Source organism: Ruditapes philippinarum, unplaced genomic scaffold, assembly GCF_026571515.1.
Source record: "Ruditapes philippinarum isolate M1 unplaced genomic scaffold, ASM2657151v2 ctg427_1_1_1_1, whole genome shotgun sequence".
NCBI classification, from domain to species: domain Eukaryota; kingdom Metazoa; phylum Mollusca; class Bivalvia; order Venerida; family Veneridae; genus Ruditapes; species Ruditapes philippinarum.
The window spans coordinates 394,339-416,774 of record NW_026860379.1 but is presented as its reverse complement, the minus strand read 5'-3'; the positions used below and the strand labels follow the sequence as shown (position 1 = coordinate 416,774).

General features: G+C 34.5%; 1 pseudogene; it reads left to right on the top strand.

The window, feature by feature from the left end:
- The window catches only part of LOC132759838 (integrator complex subunit 3-like), a 36,022-nt pseudogene that overhangs the window by 5,889 nt on the left and 7,697 nt on the right, over window positions 1-22,436 (top strand).

Here is a 22,436-nt window from a genome sequence, read left to right as displayed (position 1 = left end):
GATTATGCACGTTTTTTTCTTTTCTTCCTATGTTGAAAATTCTGGTTGCTATGGCAAACAAATAGGGCTGAAAATATGGCAAAACTTTTTACACATAACCTGGATCCAGTGATAACACAAAAAGTACTGAAAATATGTTTATGAAACTTTGACATATGGGCTAGATTGGCAGTATGGAAAATTATGCACATCCTTTTTTATCTTCCTATGTTGAAAATTCTGGTTGCTATGGGCAACAAATAGACTGAATTTCAAGATTTCTGATTCTAGTTTTTAAGTTTTTTCCACTATAAGTTCTTTATTTCTTAAGGTATTTTCTTCAAACTTTAAATATAAGTTGCTTGTCATCAACCACATCATATGTGACAAGGTTTACAACTCTAGCACAAAAATTTATCAGAATTACCTCCCTTGAACTTAAAATTTTCATTGAAAAAAACATTGTTTTTTTTAATAACTTCTTTTTCTGAATGTATCTACTTCAAACTTCATATAAAATGTTTCTTATTGTCACTCAACATTTGTGAGTGTTCAATACTCTAGCAAGACTATTTCCAGAATTATGCCCCTTTTGAACTTAGGACTTTTTTTTTGAGAAATTGGTAATTTTTACTCCAACTTCTTCAATTCATGATAGGTTTTTTAAAAAATGTTTTATTTTGGGAAAAACGGGGGATGTTTTAAAAAAAAATTTTTAAAAGTGCCTTTCAGCCCGTCTGCCCTGAAACAAAAAACTGTTTCCTGTGATCTTTTTTAAAAAACCCTTTTTTCAAAAAAATTTTACTTAAAAAAAAACCTAAGTAAAAGGGCCCAAAGGGCCCCTTCAGAATTTTGGGCTTGGGCTTTTTACCGGTAGGGACTTTGGATTTCCCTTGAAAACTATGATAATTGCTTTTTCGGTCTGAAAAAATTTTATTATTCTTTCCCTGCGTTTAAAAAGTTTTATAAAAAAAGGTAAATTATGGGCCCAAAAAAAAACCAAAAACAACATAAAAATAAAAAAACACCCCCGGGGTTGGGAAAAACTTTTTAAATAGAGGTTGTTATGTAAATGACTGGAAAAAAAAATTGTCTGATCCAATAAACCAAAAAGAAGAAAAAATCTACATTTATGTAATCTTCTTTACAAAGGTGCAGTTTGAAAGAAAAACCATCTCAGTTTGATGAATAAAAAAATGATCTGCCAGTGATTTCTTGCATACACAATTTGCCCCGATAATAAGCCGTTTTCCAATTTGATTTTGAAAATTCCCCCTTCAAAGTAAAAAAAATGCAATTGAGCGAGAAGTAAAACATGGCTGTGTTTGAACACGTGATAAGACTAGAACTTTAGCCTTGAAATATTTAGACATGCCTGTATTTAGACATGGGTTCAATAATGTAATAAGACATTGGGCGTCTATGGCCAAGTGGTTAACATTGTTGACTTCAAAAACACTTGCCCCTCACCATTGTGGATTTGAATCTTGCTAGGGATTTTGAATTCTTTCATGTGAGGAAGCTATCCACTTAGCTTACAGAAAAGTCTTTGGTTCTACTTCAGATGCCCGTTTGTGCCTGAAATAATGCACAGAGGGCACCTGATGTCTTCTTCCCACCAGTAAAGCTGGGGAAAGTCGCCATATGACCTTTACTGGTGCAATGTTGAACGCAACAAAAATAAAAAAAATATAAGAAGACATGGTATTGAGCATGTAGTAAGACCGATATGGCACTTAGGTGAGGAAATATCCTGTTATTTATATTCAATTACTTTATATTGATTTTCTTCTCTCTGATTTCTCCTTTTCTTGAAAGGTTTTTAAGTTCAACACCAGAGGATTCACCGTCTCGGATACCATTGTTACAGTTGCTAGGGGAAATGTACATGAAGCAGCCAACGGATAGGATATCATTTACTGTATTTTCTTAAAGTTGGGTAAGTTTCAACATGTTGTTGATGGAAGAGTATAGAAAGTACTGGTTTCCGAGCAGTTTCCGGCCCCTTGCAGTTTTTCTGCCCCCAAGCATTTTTTTTGGCCCCTTGAAGTTTTCCGGTCCTTTATCATTTTCATACAGTACAGTCTATTCTTTATCAGTTTAAGCCTCTATGCTACTTCATCATTCAGATAAGCATTTGTTTTCTATGCAATACAGTAGTCAAAAAAGTAAAAAGCATTTGATATGTTTTAAAGATGTACCTGTTGTTTAAAAATACGGGTATAAGAGAACTTGTGACATTTAAAAAATAAGCCAAACACCCGGGAATTTTGGTTTGAATGCTCATGTACAATAACTGAGATCCTGAGATCCCATTCCAGGTAAATCAATACTTTTAAATGATATATATTTTCAGATTGACACCGAAAAGGTTGGGAAGCTATATTTATTTTTTTGAAAAAAAACCAACATCTTAACACTGCTTACTGGTACTGACTTATATTCAAAATAAAAAAAAAGGTCCGAAAAACTGCTATGAAATCTTGAATAAAAGTGAGAAAAGGTGTTACATTTCAGGCCTTTATTCCAATTAAAAAGTAAAATTATAGAGCAACATTCAAAACATTGTAATGCTTGACAGGTACCTTACTTTGTTCTGTCAAAGTTTTTTACTATTCCTTAGACAGATTTTTATTTTATTTGTGAAAAAGTGCAATTTGGGGCGGGAAACCAGTAAATAACATTTCAGAAAATGGGAGAGATTTAAGAGCTGCTGGGATAGTGGGTTTGTTGGTTTTTGCAATATTGGAAATCTGTTGCTGGCAAATTGTTTAATAATGTTATAGTTACTATTGATTTTTGAAAAAAAAAATCATTTATTTTATTTGAAGAAAAAAAAAAAGGAAACTAAAATGTTGTGTTGTCAAGGAGATAAAACGTAAATGCTGTTTCCAAGGCTCTGAGTACTTTCAAAAGATCAAAGTCTGATGAGCCAAAAAGGATTGTTCTTCCAGCAATATATGAAATAAGTGAATAGTATGTAAAAATGATAAAAGTACAAAAGTACTTCAGAACAGTTTGAAGGGATTGACTTCAGTGTGAATTGTATGTTGAACTTCAGAATGTCATTATAGAATTTTCCATGATGAACGTCTTGTATGCATTTAGAGTAAACAACAGTAGCGATGTTTATTTAGAACCCTATGATAGTGTTGAATATAAAGTGCGCCATCAATCATTTATATTTTTCTTCCCTTTTAATGAACTTTTGAAAGCTTTGAATGCCACAAGTTGAATCAGTTAAATATTGATATAAATTTATGAATGCAAGAAACCAAAGGCAGAAAAATTTCAGTTCTCGGAATACAGAATAAAGACATTTTGAAATGTTGATCCTGATCCTTTATCCTTTGTGAACATGGGGCCTTGTGCCAATTCCTGAAATAATATATGAAGTACTGAAGGTCTTCTTCTTAAGGTAAATGTTTAAAAGAAGCTGTATGACTTTAAGATTGTCTTTATTCCTTCTCTCACAACCATCTTCCTTATCTCGCAACCAAAAATTACAAATATGCTAAAGAAAGATTTTTGTGTTAGGTTACAATTTCTTTGTTTTAACAGGAAACTTAACGATGAAAAAAATGTCAACGTACAAAGATTTTGTGAAAAGTTTAGATGGTTACTCTCTTGGAATCGTGTTTAATGGCCGACATGAAAATCTGTCAAGAAGATGATGTACGGTTGTTTACATTTCTCATGCCGGACATTTACACACATGTAAGTCTCGTATTTTGGTAAGGTTATTACTGTTTGTTTTGCTTGTTTACGCCAATAATAACCAATTTCTCAGCAAGTGACTGACAACTTTATTATAGTACTTGATTGGGTTTATTGTGCACTATGTATCATGACTTATTTTCAACATAAATTTATGATTGTTAATAGATATTTATATCCTAACCAGATTTCTTGGAATCACTTTGTGACGTCTTGTCTGTTTGTTGGTCCGTCTGTCTCTATATTGTCCACTCTATATATCCTATATTCCTTGAAGGATTTTCTTTAAAATTGGCTTAAATGTTCACTTCAATAAGGAAATATGCAGAATCCATACAGCTGCTGTGTTGGCTTAAGGTCAGGGTCACCCTGGAATGTCAAAATGTCTGACAATTTTTTGCCAATTAATAAACCATATTAAAGGACCTTTCTCCAAACTTACTCAAACATTCACCTGAACAAGGCAATATGCAGGACTCATATTGCCACGGTGCAGGCTCAAGGCAAGGTCATCCTTGAAGGTTGAAATTTTAAAATTTTGTATCTGCACTGTAAATTCTATACTTTTCATATGGCTTTTTTCAGCCTTAACTTAAATGTTTTCATTTGAAAATAATGATAAATTGCAGGACATAATAACCTAGGTCGTAGAGATCAGAGTTGGATTTGGGTCAATCCTGTGGCATCTCAAGTTCAACTTTGTTGTCACTTCTGTTGTATGAAGTGACAAAGTCAGTTAACAAATTAACACCATTTTTAACACTTCTGCATGGAAAGTAATTAGTGCTAATTTAAAGTCACAGTGTCATGAAATGATAAAAAGTATTTTTAAGAAAATTTGTAATGAAAAATAGGATATAATGAACCACTTCCAGCAGAAATTACAAAATAATATTTAAAAATATGCTAGAAAAATAGTGATTCTTGTTAAATAAGTAAATCCAGTTTTACATTCATTTTGGGCTCTAGAAAATGTTGTTTGACTTTTTTTTGTGAACACATTGTATTGGTACATATATTTCTGGAACTGGAAAACAGAGATAAAAATGGTTTCAGTTTTAAGAGTATTTCTTATATTATAAATAATGTCTTTTGTTAAGGTGGTTTTGATGTAAAATTCCACCGAAGTAAAATCAGGAATGCTTGAGCTGTAAGTTTTAGCTCATCTGAGCTCATAGTGTTGAGAAGTGAGCTGTTTTCGTGAAGGCATGTTGTTGGTCAAGTGTTGGTCAGTTTAATCTAGAATTTCTTAAAACAGCATCTCCTTTAAATCCCAATTTTAACCAAATTTCATAATAAATCTTTAGGTTACCTTCCACAAATGGTATAAATTGTTTCAATCAAATTGTTGCATAATTATGTAACAGTGGCTAAAAATAGACCATAGAAATAAAATCTTTAACAATCTGTCTGTCTTTCTCTTATAAACTTCTATGCCTTCAGCTCAAACATTTACCATTACTTTGTGGTTTTTACTATGATAAGGTTGTATATATAAAATTATGTCCAAGAGGTCAAAATTAGCCCAGGCCTGTGGGTTACATAGTGTATGTTGACATAAATTTAGAAAAGCAATGAAACAAATTCAAATTAATTTTAAAAAAGGAAAAAAAATTTTGGGTTTAATTCAAAAGGCATTTTCCCTGCAGGGGTTGGGTTTTATTTAAAAATTTTTGGGGAAAAAAGACGTAATTTTTCTAAAAGGGGGAAATTCTTTCCCGGGAATTAATTTTAGGGAAAAAAATTTTCATGATTTTTAATTTTAAAAGTTGTCATGGAAAAAAGCCTATTAAAGGGGCCCCGTTTTAAAAAAGAAAAAAACAAATGTGTACTACAAAGAAATTAGATATTTTGTAAAAACCTTTGTTCCCAAATTTCCCATATTAAAAATTGAAAAAATCGTTTGGTTGCAGGTGGGAAAAAGTCCTGGTCTTGAAATCTTCCCCGATTTACCATTTTCACCAGGGTTGAAGGGCAATAAATTGATCAACCTAGGGCCTCCCTTGTTCTGTAAATAAGATGGTATTTCAAACTTAAACTACGAATATGTCTAAATCTTTTATTTAGTTTCCAAACATGTGTATTAACTTTACTTATAATTACTGTTTCATTTAGTTTCCAAACACGTGTATGGGCAGCGCGGAGCTACTACAACTGATAGTTTCATCCATCGACGGATCTCAGTTACAAGACCTCATCTGTCAGATACTTCAGGGAAATCTCGTCATGTTTAGAAAGGAGTCATTTCTGTCAGTTTTGAGTAAGTGTATCTGTGAATCACTTGATAATTAGGTACACAAAAATGATATAAAGTAGAACTTCTGTAAGTAGAAGTTGAAGGGACTTTGAAAAACTTTGAATCCTGAATCAGTCAATTGGTCTTGAAAGTAACTACAAAATTTTGAGCCATCGATAATAACTAGTGTGTTATAAATGGGTTGTTAAAGAAAAGGGCATTTACTAAACCAGCTTATAGTTAATATATCACATGTGATAATAAACACACAACAACTGGAAGATTTCGAGCTAATTCATACTGTTTACTTTCAAAATACAACTACAGTAATTAGAATAATGAGAAAGCATATCCTCACTCAAAGGAACGTTTACAAAGACTGTTAGAACACACAGCTGTGTAATTAACACCTATTACACAAATCGGCTATCATTATCGCGGCTAGAAAAGGTGTGAAAATATCTCCAGATCAAAGGTGTCAAATTGATTGATAAACTTCTACTTACATATCGTAAAATATTCTCATATTTTTTATGGGACACGTAAACTCTGACACATTAAGAAATTTGACATATCAAGATTCAGCTCACTTATATAATATAACATATCAAAGTTTGACTCATAGACGTTCTACTACTGTATTTCAAAACCTAATAATTACCCAGTGTGACTTTTGCAGAGCAACACCATTTGAGAGAAACAAAGATTTTGGTTGTTTCTGAGAGATGTTGTTAGCTCAACTATTCGCAGAATAGTCGAGCTGATGCAGTCACCCATTTGTCGGCGTCCATGTGGTTAAGTTTTTGCATGTAAGCTGGTATCTCCATAACTACTGAAGGGAATGGATTGAAACTTCACACACTTGTTCTCTGTGATTATCTAATATGATTGGCACAAGTCCCATAACTCTGATTTGCTTTTTATGCCCCCAACAGAGTGGGAGCATATAGCGTTGCACTTGTCCGTCCGTCGTCCGTCCGTCCGTAAACTTTTACTTTAAATGACATCTCCTCATAAACCACTAAGCCAATTTCATCCAAACTTCACAGGAATATTCCTTTGGTGGTCACCTTTAAAAATTGTTCAAAGAATTTAATTCCATGAAGAACTCTGGTTGCCATGGCAACCGAAAGAAAAAACTTTAAATATCTTCTTTTAAAAAACCCAAAGAGCTAGAGCTTAGATATTTGGCATGAAACATCTTCTAGTGAGTGTCTACCAAGTTTGTTCAAATAAAAGCCCTGGGGTCAAAATTGGCCCCGCCCCAGGGGTCATTGATTTTCCCTATATGCACATAGTAAACACTTAAAAATTCTTCTTTTAAAGAACCCATGGAGCTAGAGCTAAGATATTTAGCATGAAACATCATCTAGTAAGTGTCTACCAAGTTTGTTCAAATAAAAGTCCTGGGGTCAAAATTGGCCCCGCCCCGGGGGTCATTGATTTTTCCTATATGCATATAGTAAAAACTTAAAAAATCTTCTTTTAAAGAACCCATAGAGCTAGAGCTAAGATATCTAGCATGAAACATCTTCTATTAAGTGTCTACCAAGTTTGTTCAAATAAAAGCCATGGGGTCAAAATTGACCCTGCCCCAGGGGGTCAATGATTTTCCCTATATGCATATAGTAAAAACTTAAAAAATCTTCTTTTAAAGAACCCATAGAGCTAGAGCTAAGATATCTAGCATGAAACATCTTCTATTAAGTGTCTACCAAGTTTGTTCAAATAAAGCCCTGGGGTCAAAATTGACCCCGCCCCAGGGGGTCAATGATTTTCCCTATATGCATATAGTAAAAACTTAAAAAAATCTTCTTTTAAAGAACCCATAGAGCTAGAGCTAAGATATTTAGCATGAAACATCTTCTAATAAGTGTCTACCAAGTTTGTTCAAATAAAAGCCCTGGGGTCAAAATTGGCCTGCCCCAGGGGGTCATTGATTTTCCCTATATGCACATAGTAAAAACTTAAAAAATCTTCTTTTAAAGAACCCAAAGAGCTAGAGCTAAGATATTTAGCATGAAACATGTTCTAATGGGTGTCTACAAAGTTTGTTCAAATAAAAGCCCTGGGGTCAAAATTGGCCCCGCCCCGGGGGTCATTGATTTTCCCTATATGCATAAAGTAAAAACTTAAAATATCTTCTTTTAAAGAACCAAAAGAGCTAGAGTTAAGATATTTAGCATGAAACATGTGCTAATGGGTGTCTACAAAAATTGTTCAAGTAAAAGCCCTGGGGTCAAAATTGGCCCCGCCCCAGGGGGTCATTGATTTTCCTTATATGAGTATAGCAAAAACTTAAAAAATCTTCTTTGAAAAAACCCAAATAGCTAGAGTTTAGATATTAATCATGAAACATCTTCTAGTGAGTGTCTACAAAGTTTGTTCAAATAGAAGCCCTGTGGTCAAAATTGGCCCCGCCCTGGGGATCATTGATTTTCCTTATATGTGTATGTCAAAAACTTAAAAATCTTCTTTGAAAAAACCCAAATAGCTAGAGTTAAGATATTTAGCATGAAACATCTTCTAGTAAGTGTCTACAAAGATTGTTCAAATAACAGCCCTGGGGCTAAAACTGGCCCCGCCCCAGAGGTATCATTGTTTTTAACTATATGTGTATAGTAAAAACTTAAAAAATCTTCTTTTAAAAAACCCAATGAGCTAGAGGTTAGATTGCAGGAAACATCTTTTTGTGGGTGTCTACCAAGTTTGTTCAAATAAAATTGGCCCTGCCAAAGAAGGGGGGGAGGTCATTGTTTTTCATTATATGTGTGTAGTAAAAACTTAACATCATGAAACATCTTCTTATGAGTGTCTCCCAAGTGTGTTCAAATAAAAGCCCTGGGGTTTAAACTAGCCCCGCTACGGGGGCCTCAATACAGGTGAGCGACCTCAGGGCCATCATGGCCCTCTTGTTTCACTATATACCATATAGAAATTTTGTGAACGCAACTCCTCTTAAACCGGATGGCAGATTTTGCTTCAACTTCCAGGGATGAACAACCTTAATGCGTAGATGGTAGTAAAGGAAAGAATTTTTGCTGCGACCAAATATAACAGAATTATGGCCCTTTGTTGATTTTTTTCACTATATACCATATAGAAATTTTGTGAACGCAACTCCTCTTAAACCGGATGGCAGATTTTGCTTAAACTTCCAGGGAAGAACAACCTTTATGTGTAGATGGTAGTAAAGGAAGGAATTTTTTGCTGCGACCAAATTTAACAGAATTATGGCCCTTTGTTGATTTTTTCACTATATACCATATATATGTTTTCAGTGAGGGCATCCGTGTCCTTTGGACACAGTTCTAGTTTACATTATTATGCCCCTTTTTCGACTTGGAAATTCTTGGTTAATTTTTTGCGTTTAAGCTGGTACCTCCATAACTACTGAAGGGAATGGATTGAAACTTCACACATTTGTTCTCTGTGATTATCTAAGATGATTGGCGTAACTCCCATAACTCTAATTTGCTTTTTATGCCCCCGGGCATATAGTGATTGAACCGTCCGTCCGTCCGTCTGTCCGTACGAGGTTAACCAAGAACGGAAATTTGGTTTTTTTTTAAATTTTCCCCTTTTGTCCCAAGGGCTTTTTAATTTTTCACACTTATTAATCAATCCCCAAAGTAATAAATCTGGGCAAGTTCCCTAATTTCGGGGTTTTTCCATTTTTCCCAAAGTTTTTGGGCCCCTTTTCAGCATTTAAAAAATTGAAAAATTTGGTTTAAATTTTTAAAAAAGGGGGCAATTTGGGGAAAATATCTTAAGTTTTTTCAATACAAAATGGTTTTTTAAAATTTTTCCAATTTTATTTTATCAAAAAAAAATTTAAGGGTTTTATTCCCAAGTTTTTTAAAACTGTTCCCCCCTATTTCCCAGTTTTTCCCCTTTTTTTCATTTTGGAAAAAAAGGGGCCGGGTCTGGTTAACCTATTCGGCAAGTTTGGCATTTTATTTAAATTTGCTCCTAATTGCTTAATTTTCTTTAATTTGATATCTTTTCATATTTAGTAGGTGGATACCTTTGATGGTCCTTAATTTTTTGTGGAGTAAGCGGTCTCTAGGGTCAAGGTCAAGGTCACTGGTTTAAAAAATAAATATAAACATTTTTTGCTCATACAGCCTTTATATTTTATTTTGATGTTTTAGTTTTAATACAAACATGCCAAGGGAGGTCCTTCCTTCCTTTGGGTCTGTTAATGCATAATGGGTCATTTTGGGTCAAGGTAAATGTTACCATGTCAAGGTCACCAAATGTTAAAAATAGATTTTTACATTTTTTACAGGTGTGATTGATTTTATTCTATAGACAGATGTTTATTAATTTTGATAGAAACATAAACTTTGATGGAGTTAGTGGTCAGTTGGGTCAAGGTCACCAGTGCTAAAAATAGATTTTTACACTTTTGCCCATACAGCCTTTATTTATTGACAGATGTATTTCATATTTGGTAGGAAGATAACTTGCATGGTATTCTTTCTTTGGATGGAGTAAGGGGTCAGTTGGGTCAAGGTCACCAGTGCTAAAAATAGATTTTTACACTTTTGCCCATACAGCCTTTACTTATTGACAGATGTATTTCATATTTGGCAGGAAGATAACTTACATGGTATTCTTCTTTTGGATGGAGTTAGGGGTCAGTTTGGTCAAGGTCACCAGTGCTCAAAATAGATTTTTACACTTTTGCCCACACAGCCTTTATTTAATGACAGATGTATTTCATATTTGGTAGGAAGATAACTTGCATGAAGATGAATATTTTTCAACTTCACAAGTCAGAGCAATGACTTGGCAACTTATATTTTTCACAATTACAAAATGCCATGACTTTGTCAAGCTATATAACTTGTGTTTACAATTTTTTGGCATTTTTTCTGTCCATAACTGAGTGAATGGGTGAACATTTTTTGAAATATTGCTACTGACAAGAATCTGAGCCGGGGGCATTTGTGTTTAACAAACACGTTCTTGTTTACATAATTATGCCCCTTTTTCGACTTAGAAATTCTTGGTTAAGTTTTTGCGTGTAAGCTGGTATCTCCATAACTACGGAAGGGAATGGATTGAAACTTTACACACTTGTTCTTTGTGATTATCTAAGATGATTGGCACAAGTCCCATAACTCTGATTTGCTTTTTTACGTAATTATGCCCCTTTTTCAACTTAGAAATTCTTGGTTAAAGCTGGTATCTCCATAACTACAGAAGGGAATGGATTGAAACTTCACACCCTTGTTCTCTGTGATTAACTAAGATGATTGGCACAAGTCCCAAAACTTTTTTTGATTTGCTTTTTTACATAATTTTTACATAATTATGCCCCTTTCTCGACTTTGAAATTCTTGGTTAAGTTTTTGTGTGTTAGCTGGTATCTCCATAACTACTGAAGGGAATGGATTGAAACTTCACACACTTGTTCTCTGTGATTATCTTAGATGATTGGCACACGTCTGATAACTCTGATTTGCTTTTTTACATAATTATGCCCCTTTTTCGACTTAGAATTTCTTGGTTAAGTTGTTGCGTGTAAGCTGGTATCTCCATAACTACTGAAGGGAATGGATTGAAACTTCACACACTTGTTCTCTGTGACTATCTAAGATGATTGGCATAAGTCCCATAACTCTGATTTGCTTTTTTGCATAATTATGCCCCTTTTTTTACTTAGAAATTCTAGGTAAATTTTGCTTGTAAGCTGGCATCTCCATAACTACTGAAGGGTTTGTACCTTTTCGGACAATTTTATGTATTCATATAGGTAAGCATTATTATACTCAATGAAACACCCTTGTAACAACTTTTTGAATAGTCCAGCGTTACTGTCCTCTGACAGTTCTTGTTTTTAGAGATAAAATTTATTGTGAAGTCTTACTTTAAGATGAATTAGTATGGTTGTTGTAAGAGGTAATTGCTGTAAGGAGGGTCGGTCACTACAGAGGTTGTAATTTATTATAAATAATTTATTAAAAGTAAGTTATTTATAATAAAAATATGCAATTTTATCATCCATTTTGAAATGAAAAATACCTGTCTGTGATGGAAAGCTCATTAACTAATTATGATTTTTGATAACAAATTAAAATGATAATTGTTCTGATTTAAACGAAATGATAATTGTTACGATTTAGAGGAAATGATGATTGTTATCATTTAAAGGAAATTATGATTATCATGGAAATTGTTATCATTAAAGGGAATGAAAATTGTTATCATTTAAAGGGAATGAAAATTGTTATCATTTAAAGGAAATGAAAATTGTTATCATTTAAAGGGAATGAAAATTGTTATCATTTAAAGGGAATGAAAATTGTTATCATTTAAAGGGAATGAAAATTGTTATCATTTAAAGCGAATGAAAATTGTTATCATTTAAAGGGAATGAGAATTGTTATCATTTAAAGGGAATGATGATTGTTATCATTTAAAGGAACGATGGAGCTCCAAAGATAGTTTACAGGCTCTTTGTGTCATATGTAAATATAAACTAATGCTTTATATATTTTATGGACAAGTTGCTACCTTTAAGTTAATCATTCAATATTTCTACAGACTTGGGTGTCATTTGTCTTTTAATAGGTTTATTTGAGAGAAAAACTAGAAATGTGTCCATAGAACACGGGGTGCCCCCACCATGCCACAGTTCTGTCAATCTTAGGACTCTAGGTCAAATATTTTTTGAAAACTAAAAATCTTTTACTAAGTAAAGGGCAAGAACTTTACAAATACTGAATAAATCCACAAACAAACCCCAAGGTGCATAAGTACACATGCTGACCAACATTCTTGTAAACTTTCAGGCCTACAAGTCAAATATTTTTTGAGCTATGCATGAACAAGTTGAAAATTGCAAATTTATACTATTGTAAGTCAAAGGCAATAACTCTAACAAAAGTGAAAAAAAAAACTCATGCAAAGTCCTAGGTGCATAGCTTCACAGTGATGTGAATCATTATGTCTCCCCCACCTCGGGGGGAGACATATTGTTTTTGCCCTGTCCGTCCGTCAGTCCGTCCGTCCGTCCATTCTTCGTTTCCGGACGATAACTAGAGTTCCTTTTGACCTACAGCCCTCAAACTTCATAGGATGATTGGTCTTATAGAGCTGATGATCCCTATTGTTTTTGGGGTCAGTAGGTCAAAGGTCAAGGTCACACTGACCGTTGGTCAATTTCTCGTTTCCGGATGATAACTAGAGTTCCTTTAGACCTACAGACCTCAAACTTCATAGGATGATTGGTCTTATTGAGCAGATGATCCCTATTGTTTTTGGGGTCAGTAGTTCAAAGGTCAAGGTCACAGTGACCGTTGGTCAATTTCTCGTTTCCGGATGATAACTAGAGTTCCTTTTGACCTACAACCCTCAAACTGGGGGGAGACATATTGTTTTTACCCTGTCCGTCCGTCCGTCCGTCAGTCTGTCCGTCCGTCCGTCAGTCCGTCCGTCCATTCTTCGTTTCCGGACGATAACTAGAGTTCCTTTTGACCTACAGCCCTCAAACTTCATAGGATGATTGGTCTAATAGAGCTGATGATCCCTATTGTTTTTTGGGGTCAGTAGTTCAAAGGTCAAGGTCACAGTGACCGTTGGTCAATTTCTCGTTTCCGGATGATAACTAGAGTTCCTTTTGACCTACAGCCCTCAAACTTCATAGGATGATTGGTCTTATAGAGCTGATGATCCCTATTGTTTTTGGGGTTCAGTAGGTCAAAGGTCAAGGTCACACTGACCGTTGGTCAATTTTTTCGTTTCCGGATGATAACTAGAGTTCCTTTAGACCTACAGACCTCAAACTTCATAGGATGATTGGTCTTATTGAGCAGATGATCCCTATTGTTTTTGGGGTCAGTAGTTCAAAGGTCAAGGTCACAGTGACCGTTGGTCAATTTCTCGTTTCCGGATGATAACTAGAGTTCCTTTTGACCTACAGCCCTCAAACTTCATAGGATGATTGGTCTTATAGAGCAGATGATCCCTATTGTTTTTGAGGTCAAAGGTCAAGGTCACAGTGACCGTTGGTCAATTTCTCATTTCCGGATGATAACTAGAGTTCCTTTTGACCTACAATCCTCAAACTTCATAGGATGATTGGTCTTATTAATCAAATGATCCCTATTGTTTTAATGGTCAGTAGGTCAAAGGTCAAGGTCACAGCGACCGTTGGTTAATTTCTCCTTTCCGGATGATAACTAGAGTTCCTTTAGACCTACAACCCTCAAACTTCATAGGATTATTGGCCTTATTGAGCAGATGATCCCTCTTGTTTATGGGGTCAGTAGGTCAAAGGTTAAGGTCACAGTGACCATTGGTCATTTTCTCATTTCCGGATGATAACTAGAGTTCTTATATATGATATGACCATCAAGTGCAATTTCGTTTGACGCCCGCCTGCCAAACGCTGATTGAATAACCAGGATTTTCAAAATTGAATACCTGGTTAAAAACAAACAGTTTAGGAAGCATCTTCTCATACAACCTTAACAATAGAAACCATCCATAGACAGCCTTCATTGAAGTGACTACCGGGTATTTACATTATCTTATCTCCATTTCCATTCCTGTTTCCATTCACAGTTATTCTCAGCAGTGGGGGAGACATGCGCTTTTTTACAAAAGTATCCTCTAGTTTTTCCTGTAATTGAGTGATGTTGATCATTATTCCTGTAAAGTTCTTTGATTCTAACTCAAGCACTCAAGGAACAAATAACAACATAATGAAACGGTTTTTACTAAGTCAAGGGAAATAACTCTACAAATACTGGATAAATCCACAAGCGAAACCCCAGGTAAAAAACTAAATATGCTGAGCAACCTTCCCGTAAGGTTTAATGGCTCTAGGTCAAATCCTTTTTGAATTACATGCGACACAAGTTGAAAATTGCAAAATTTAATAAGTCAAGGGCAATAACTCTAAAAATACTGAATAAATCTAGACGAAAATACCCAGGTGCACAACTACACATGCTGATCAACATTCCTGTAAAGTTTCATGACTAGGTCAAATACTTTTTGAATTACATGCGACACAAGTTGAAAATTGCAAAATTTTACTAAGTCAAGGGCAATAACTCTAAAAATACTAAAAATATCCAGATGAAAAAACCCAGGTGCACAACTACACATGCTGATCAACATTCCTGTATAGTTTCATGACTCTAGGTCAAATACTTTTTGAGTTACATGCGACACAAGTTGAAAATTGCAAAATTTTACTAAGTCAAGGGCAATAACTCTAAAAATACTAAAAATATCCAGATGAAAATACCCAGGTGCACAATTACACATGCTGATCAACATTCCTGTAAAGTTTCATGATTCTAGGTCAAATACTTTTTGAGTTACGTGCGACAAGTTGAAAATTGCAAAATTTTACTAAGTCAAGGGCAATAACTCTTAAAATACTAAAAATATCCAGACGAAAATACCCAGGTGCACAACTACACATGCTGATCAACATTCCTGTAAAGTTTCATGACTCTAGGTCAAATACTTTTTGAGTTACATGCGACACAAGTTGAAAATAGCAAAATTTTACTAAGTCAAGGGCAATAACTCTGAAAATACTAAAAATATCCAGACGAAAATACCCAGGTGCACAACTACACTTGCTGATCAACATTCCTGTAAAGTTTCATGACTCTAGGTCAAATACTTTATGAGTTACATGCGACACAAAAGAGAACGGACGGACTGGAGGAAGGATGGACGGACAAGGGTAAATCTAAATGCCTGCCACTAAAGTAGGGGCACAAAATTGTTCTCAAATACTATAAGGCCAAGGACTTAGGTAATTAGCATTTGGTATACATAGTGGACTTTTACCACAAGATTCTTCAGAGATGAAAATTGACCTTGGTGACTTATTAAAATTATAAAAATCGTCTCTTACAAAAATTACATGGCTTGAGTTTAGATCTTAAATGTTTAATAACATCATTTAGTGAATCTCTATTGAGTATGTTGAAGTCCAGCACATGGATCAAAAAGAACACAATCCCATGATTCTGTTTAGTCTTGTTCGTGCAGTTTTTGTGATATGTGGTAGTAACGTGCTTTAGCAGTTGAATTTTCTTCCAAGCCTCTTGATGATTGAATCATTATGTGAGGATTGTCAGAGTGGAATGACTTGATGGCCATTAGTTGTTTATCTGTTCACAACATTTTTTTTTTTAACTTTCTGCGGCCATATATGACTGTAGCTATTTCAGTAGTCCTGTAAAAGCACCAGAGGTGAGCTTTGTGAAGGCACTCAGTTAAGTCATTTGTTCTCTAAACAACAACTCCTGAACTATATGATGGATTTTGACCAAACTTCACAGGAATAATGGTCCTCTACAAGTGTTTCTATAAATAGTTCTGTCTCAGTCATAAGTAGGTATATTAAATGGTTTTGAAATTGTCTTGTTTTTCTTTCAACAAAATTTCTGTTTAGCATTTACTGTGTCTGCTTGATGGAAAAAAAGGAAAAAAAGGAGAAGAGATAAAAATAAATTTTTACTATTTCAGATGCCAGCTTGGAATGGGAGACTTTAGAACAGTACTTCCTATGGCAGCTCATCACAGCTCACAATATACCCGTAGAACACATAATGCCTATCCTACCCAAACTTGACTTTCAAAGTAAGTCTCTAGATTGTTTTATGTTTTCTTATTACATCCTGATCCTTAGATTTATAAATCCTTAACCTGCTTGAACAAAATGTAATAATCCTTTTTTTCCCACCAGTATAGAGCCAGGCCAGTCCACACAATCCTGCAGCCTGACCTGGCTCTAAACTGTTTGCTGCGCTTCGGGCCATATACCTTCCTCAGTCTGACCAACCAGTCCGTAAACTTGCTTAATACACTTGTTACTATATATAGTAACAAAATTGTATGTTTTCAACTGATATGAGTGTCACGTGACCTATTATGAGTTTGCGGCCCGGGGCCGAGAACTAGTTATCAGCCCGCTGAACATGTGCACGTGCACAAACTGAAACAATGACGTCACATTTTACGTCATCAAACAGTTCACTGTAAAAATGAAAGTAGATTTTAAGCATTTTATGATTACATGAATCGCTTGTTTTTTTATGAGAGCTTAAGCGTATTTCGTACAAACACAGTTTTATTACTATTGAAATTTAAAGAAACAATACGACAAATTCATTCCGAAAAAAATGAAAATAAAACTTGCTTCTAGATTCTACAGTAATGTACTTTGAACATACAAAAAGTAAACAACTCTGTAGAAGTTACTGTACTGTACAGTAGAAATTCAGACAGGATTTTCAAGGAAAGAAATACATGTACCAAAGTATTTTGTTTAGAAAAATGCTACTATTAGATCTACCAAGTGTATTAAAGACATTAATACAGGTCTTAGTTGTGCCAGAAGGTGATAATCGGTCCTGAAATGAGTAATGCCCTCGGGCTGAAGCCCTTGGGGCCATTATTCATTTTACGGGCCGATTATCACCTTCCGGCCCTACTCTGCCGTGTATTCATCTCTTATTATTGTCCATGATTAATTTGTTAAATAAACAAAAGGTGATATAAATTTTGTAGAATGTACTGAGATTCATAAAGTGAGGGATATAGATTATATCTTACTAAATGAAATTATTGAATTATCTTAAGTTATTTTATTTTATATTCCACAGCTCATGCAGAGGCTTTAACTAGCATAATGGTGTTACTAAAGCAAGACTGGTATGTTGTTTTTATCTAGGATTTAATTTTATTATGCAGTCTGTATGTTTATGTTTTTTTGTCTATCCGTCTTGGTTACTTAGCATTCCTCATCGCACATTTATTCCTTTATTATGGCCCTGCCATGATACTGACAATGGTAAAATAGTGTTATCCCTGTCCCTGAGTCTGTGTGTTTGAAAACCCTGTCCAGTCCATTACTCATGCATCAAGAGATTTTGAAACATGTTGTTACAAATGTTAAGCATGATTAGATGGTAGGTATGTCATGCGCAAGACTTAGACCAGAGCTCCATGGTCAAGGTCACACTTCAAAGTCAAAGGGCAATAGTTAGAAAATTTTATCCAGTCCATGACTCTGTCATGTAGCAAGGGATTTTTGAAGTTGGTAAAGCCATGATTAAATGGTTTAACTGTTTGGTGATAAAAATTGTTGCAATGACACAAAGTTGTAAATTTGACAATTTGTTGACTTTCCTGTTTGTCTATAAAATTCCTTTTTCTTTTTCAGCCCCTCATCTGATCTCTTGCGACCGATTCTGTGTAGAGAATGTAAAAGAAATGACTTTTTTACTGTTTCAATTCTGAACTACTGGGCTCAGGAATTCGAGGACAAATTAGCGGAATTGATCTATTCTCAGTTTTCAAAAGTGAACGGAGGGACACCGAGCAAGAAGCGCCATAGGTAGATATTATAGTGTTGTGTTTGTTCATTTAAAAACCTTAGGATTGGTTTTGCATTCATAGAATCCTGATTGGTTTTTTAGCTCGTCTGTTTTGAAGAAAAAGTCGAACTATTATGATCACGTCATCGTCATTGTCATCGTGCAAAAAACTTTAATGTAACCCATTATTCAAATTTTTTAAGATTTCAACATGAAACACTTTGAATACTTGCTTATCTTGACAAGGTGCAGTTGTTAGACATGGGGCATAATTCTGAAAGCAATACTTTTGGAGTTATGCCTCTTTTAAAATTAAGAAACTTTTTCAAAAGTGGTGAACAGATGAGTGTTAACATTGAATGCAGTGCACTTGTTTTTTTGGGGGTTTTTTTATCATAAAAGCTTGGAATTGTTATTGTTTCCATAGAAACTTCATGTTGTTTTCGCCAAATCCTCAGAATGGGTATTGCTTTCATAAGATGAAAATTTAAAAAAGAAACTTGCCATAGGATAGTATTCATTTACTTTGATTTAAGTAACTGTTAATATAAAAGCCACGAAACTGTCTACCACTAAATGTCAAATATTTATTACTTTTCCATGTGTATTAACTTATATGGTTACGTGACATGAGACATGTTTCTTTAAATGCCAATAAACCTTTGACTAGTCAATTTTGACGACCAAAATATTATTCACTGTTAACGAAAAATAATTTTAATACTGTATCTTACTTATAAAGATTTTAATAATGTTAAGATATTTTTTTTGTCAAAGAAATGGGCATTTAGGTTTTCTTTTTATTACAAACAGAGGCTCATGATACCAAATGGGCTGTTTGGTTGTATGGATTATAATAACAAACAGAAAGTTTGGCCGCCATTTTAGCTATGTCCTTAAACTTATTTACTGTGTACAGGATGTCTTGTGACCAAGCAGATTATGGTTGTTGACTTCAGATCACTTGCCCTTCATCACTGTGGGTTTTAATCCCACAAGGCCTTTTGATTCTTTGATATGAGGAAGCATTTCTGATATTTTAATAAAAAAAATCAAGTTTGCAAATTGTAGTACCTCTTTGTCAAGTAAAGAAAACAAATTACATGAAAACTGCAAGAAAAGGCGAGTGCAGAATTCAAAAAAAGTAAATAAACAACAGATTTTGATGAGACTAAATAAAAATATTCTTTGATTGGTTCTTACAAAAAATTACTTTATATTTTGCAGACCGGGTTCCAACACAAAGAAGGATATTCCTAACGCAGATCAAATTCTATCCCATCTTGACCATATGCGACAAATATGCAGAAATATCTCATGTAAGTTCAACCCTTTTTTAGCTCGACTTTTCTATGAAAAGGGGAGCTATCCTACTCGCCCCGGCGTCGGCGTCGGCGTTGGCGTCACACCTTGGTTAAGTTTTTCGTACCACCCCACTTTATTTCAGAAGTATTACAAGTATGGCTTTGAAACTTACCATACTTGTTCACCATCATAACCTCCATCTACAGACAAGAGAACATAACTCTGTCAAGGTTTTTGACAGAATTATGGCCCTTTTTAGCTCGACTTTTCTATGAAAAGGGGAGCTATCCTACTCGCCCCGGCGTCGGCGTTAGCGTCGGCGTTGGCGTCACACCTTGGTTAAGTTTTTCGTACCACCCCACTTTATTTCAGAAGTATTACAAGTATGGCTTTGAAACTTACCATACTTGTTCACCATCATAACCTCCATCTACAGACAAGAGTACATAACTCTGTCAAGGTTTTTGACAGAATTATGGCCCTTTTTTGACTTAGAAAGTGTATTGAGCTTGGTTAAGTTTTTTGTACCACCTCACTTTATTTCAAAACCATTGGAGGTATTGCTTTGAAACTGACCATACTTGTTTACCATCACGACCTTCATCAACAGACAAGAGGACATAACTCTGTCAAGGTTTTTGACAGAATTATGCCCCTTTTTTACTTAGAAAATACATTGAATATGGGTAAAATCCACTTATTGCCTTAACCCTTTGAGATATTGCTTTGAAACTTTTAATGCTATTTCACATCATTACCCCCATCTGTACGCAAGAGAAGGTAACTCTGTCAAGGATTTGTTTTAAAAATTAAGGCCTTTTATCGACTTAGAATCTTGGTTAAGTTTTTAGTACCAGTCCACTTTTTGACTGAACTGTTTGAGATATTAATTTGAAAGTTGGAATACTTGTTTACAATCATGATTCCCAAACATGTCCAGGAGAAGGTAATTCTGTCAAAGATTTTATTTGAATTATGGCCCTTAACTGTCAATGTTTTGTATTATAGGCAAGCACTAAAAAACTTAAAAAATCTAAAAAAATTCATTCCTATCCACTTGTTCACTTTACCATAAATTATGTCATATAAACATTGCTGTAATATTCAAGGGTATCAAACAACTAGTTATTTTTCTCTTTTTGTACTTGAAATTAAAATCAGTAGTATAATACTATTAAATTTATTTAAGGCTCAACTCAGTTTTTTTTTCTTTCTTACCAGCCCTCTTTTGACTTAAACATTTCAAACTTTGCTGCAGTGTTCAAGGGTATCACACAATTCAGTAAAATAATTCTTCACTAAATATCTTAATGCTCATGGCCATTGTTCACTTTAAAAATACAGAGATTCTTGTATTGCCTTTTACTGCAAAAACTTTTTTTATTGGCAAGCAATAAAAAAGTCGAGCGCGCTGTCTTACGGACAGCTCTTGTTTGACTTAGAAAGTGTATTGAGCTTGGTTAAGTTTTTTGTACCACCTCACTTTATTTCAAAACCATTGGAGGTATTGCTTTGAAACTGACCATACTTGTTTACCATCACGACCTTCATCAACAGACAAGAGGACATAACTCTGTCAAGGTTTTTGACAGAATTATGCCCCTTTTTTGACTTAGAAAATACATTGAATATGGGTAAAATCCACTTATTGCCTTAACCCTTTGAGATATTGCTTTGAAACTTTTAATGCTATTTCACATCATTACCCCCATCTGTACGCAAGAGAAGGTAACTCTGTCAAGGATTTGTTTTAAAAATTAAGGCCTTTTATCGACTTAGAATCTTGGTTAAGTTTTTAGTACCAGTCCACTTTTTGACTGAACTGTTTGAGATATTAATTTGAAAGTTGGAATACTTGTTTACAATCATGATTCCCAAACATGTCCAGGAGAAGGTAATTCTGTCAAAGATTTTATTTGAATTATGGCCCTTAACTGTCAATGTTTTGTATTATAGGCAAGCACTAAAAAACTTAAAAAATCTAAAAAAATTCATTCCTATCCACTTGTTCACTTTACCATAAATTATGTCATATAAACATTGCTGTAATATTCAAGGGTATCAAACAACTAGTTCACTTTAAAAATACAGAGATTCTTGTATTGCCTTTTACTGCAAAAACTTTTTTTATTGGCAAGCAATAAAAAAGTCGAGCGCGCTGTCTTACGGACAGCTCTTGTTTACTACGTTGTACTTGTATTTAATTAAACCCTTAACCTGCTGAATTTGTGAAATGGATTAACCCCGTTTTGAATTTGGAACAGTCCATTTGAAGTTTAAGGACTTCCAAACTGAGGTTTGCCCTCTTTGCTCAATAGGGAGAACATCAATTTTGTAATCCAGGGTTTGCTGGTTCGATCTTTGGTACGACAAAAATTGCTCTTTGACAATTGATCTCGCACATTTGATTCGAATGGTTACCTGCAAACCAACAAAAAGAGCTAGCAACAGTTTAGAGCCTGGTAAGAATGTACGAGTGCGCAGACTGACATGGTTCTAAACTGGTGGCAAAGGCTAGTCACTGGCAGGTTAAAGATTAAAGGTATTGGTTTTTAGCTCGACTATTCAAAGAATATGAGAGCTATTGTAGTCGCCCCGGCGTCGGCGTCAGCGTCCGCGTCTGCGTTGGTTAAAGTTTTTTGTAAAGTCAAATATCTCAATTATTACTTGAGATATTCAATTGAAACTTACAATACTTATTTATAGTAACAAGGTACATCAGATTGACAAGTTGGATAACTCTACATACAATATTGACAGAATTATGCCCCTTTTTAACTTAGAAATTTTGGTTAAAGTTTTTTGTAAAGTCAAATATCTCAATGATTGCTTGAGAT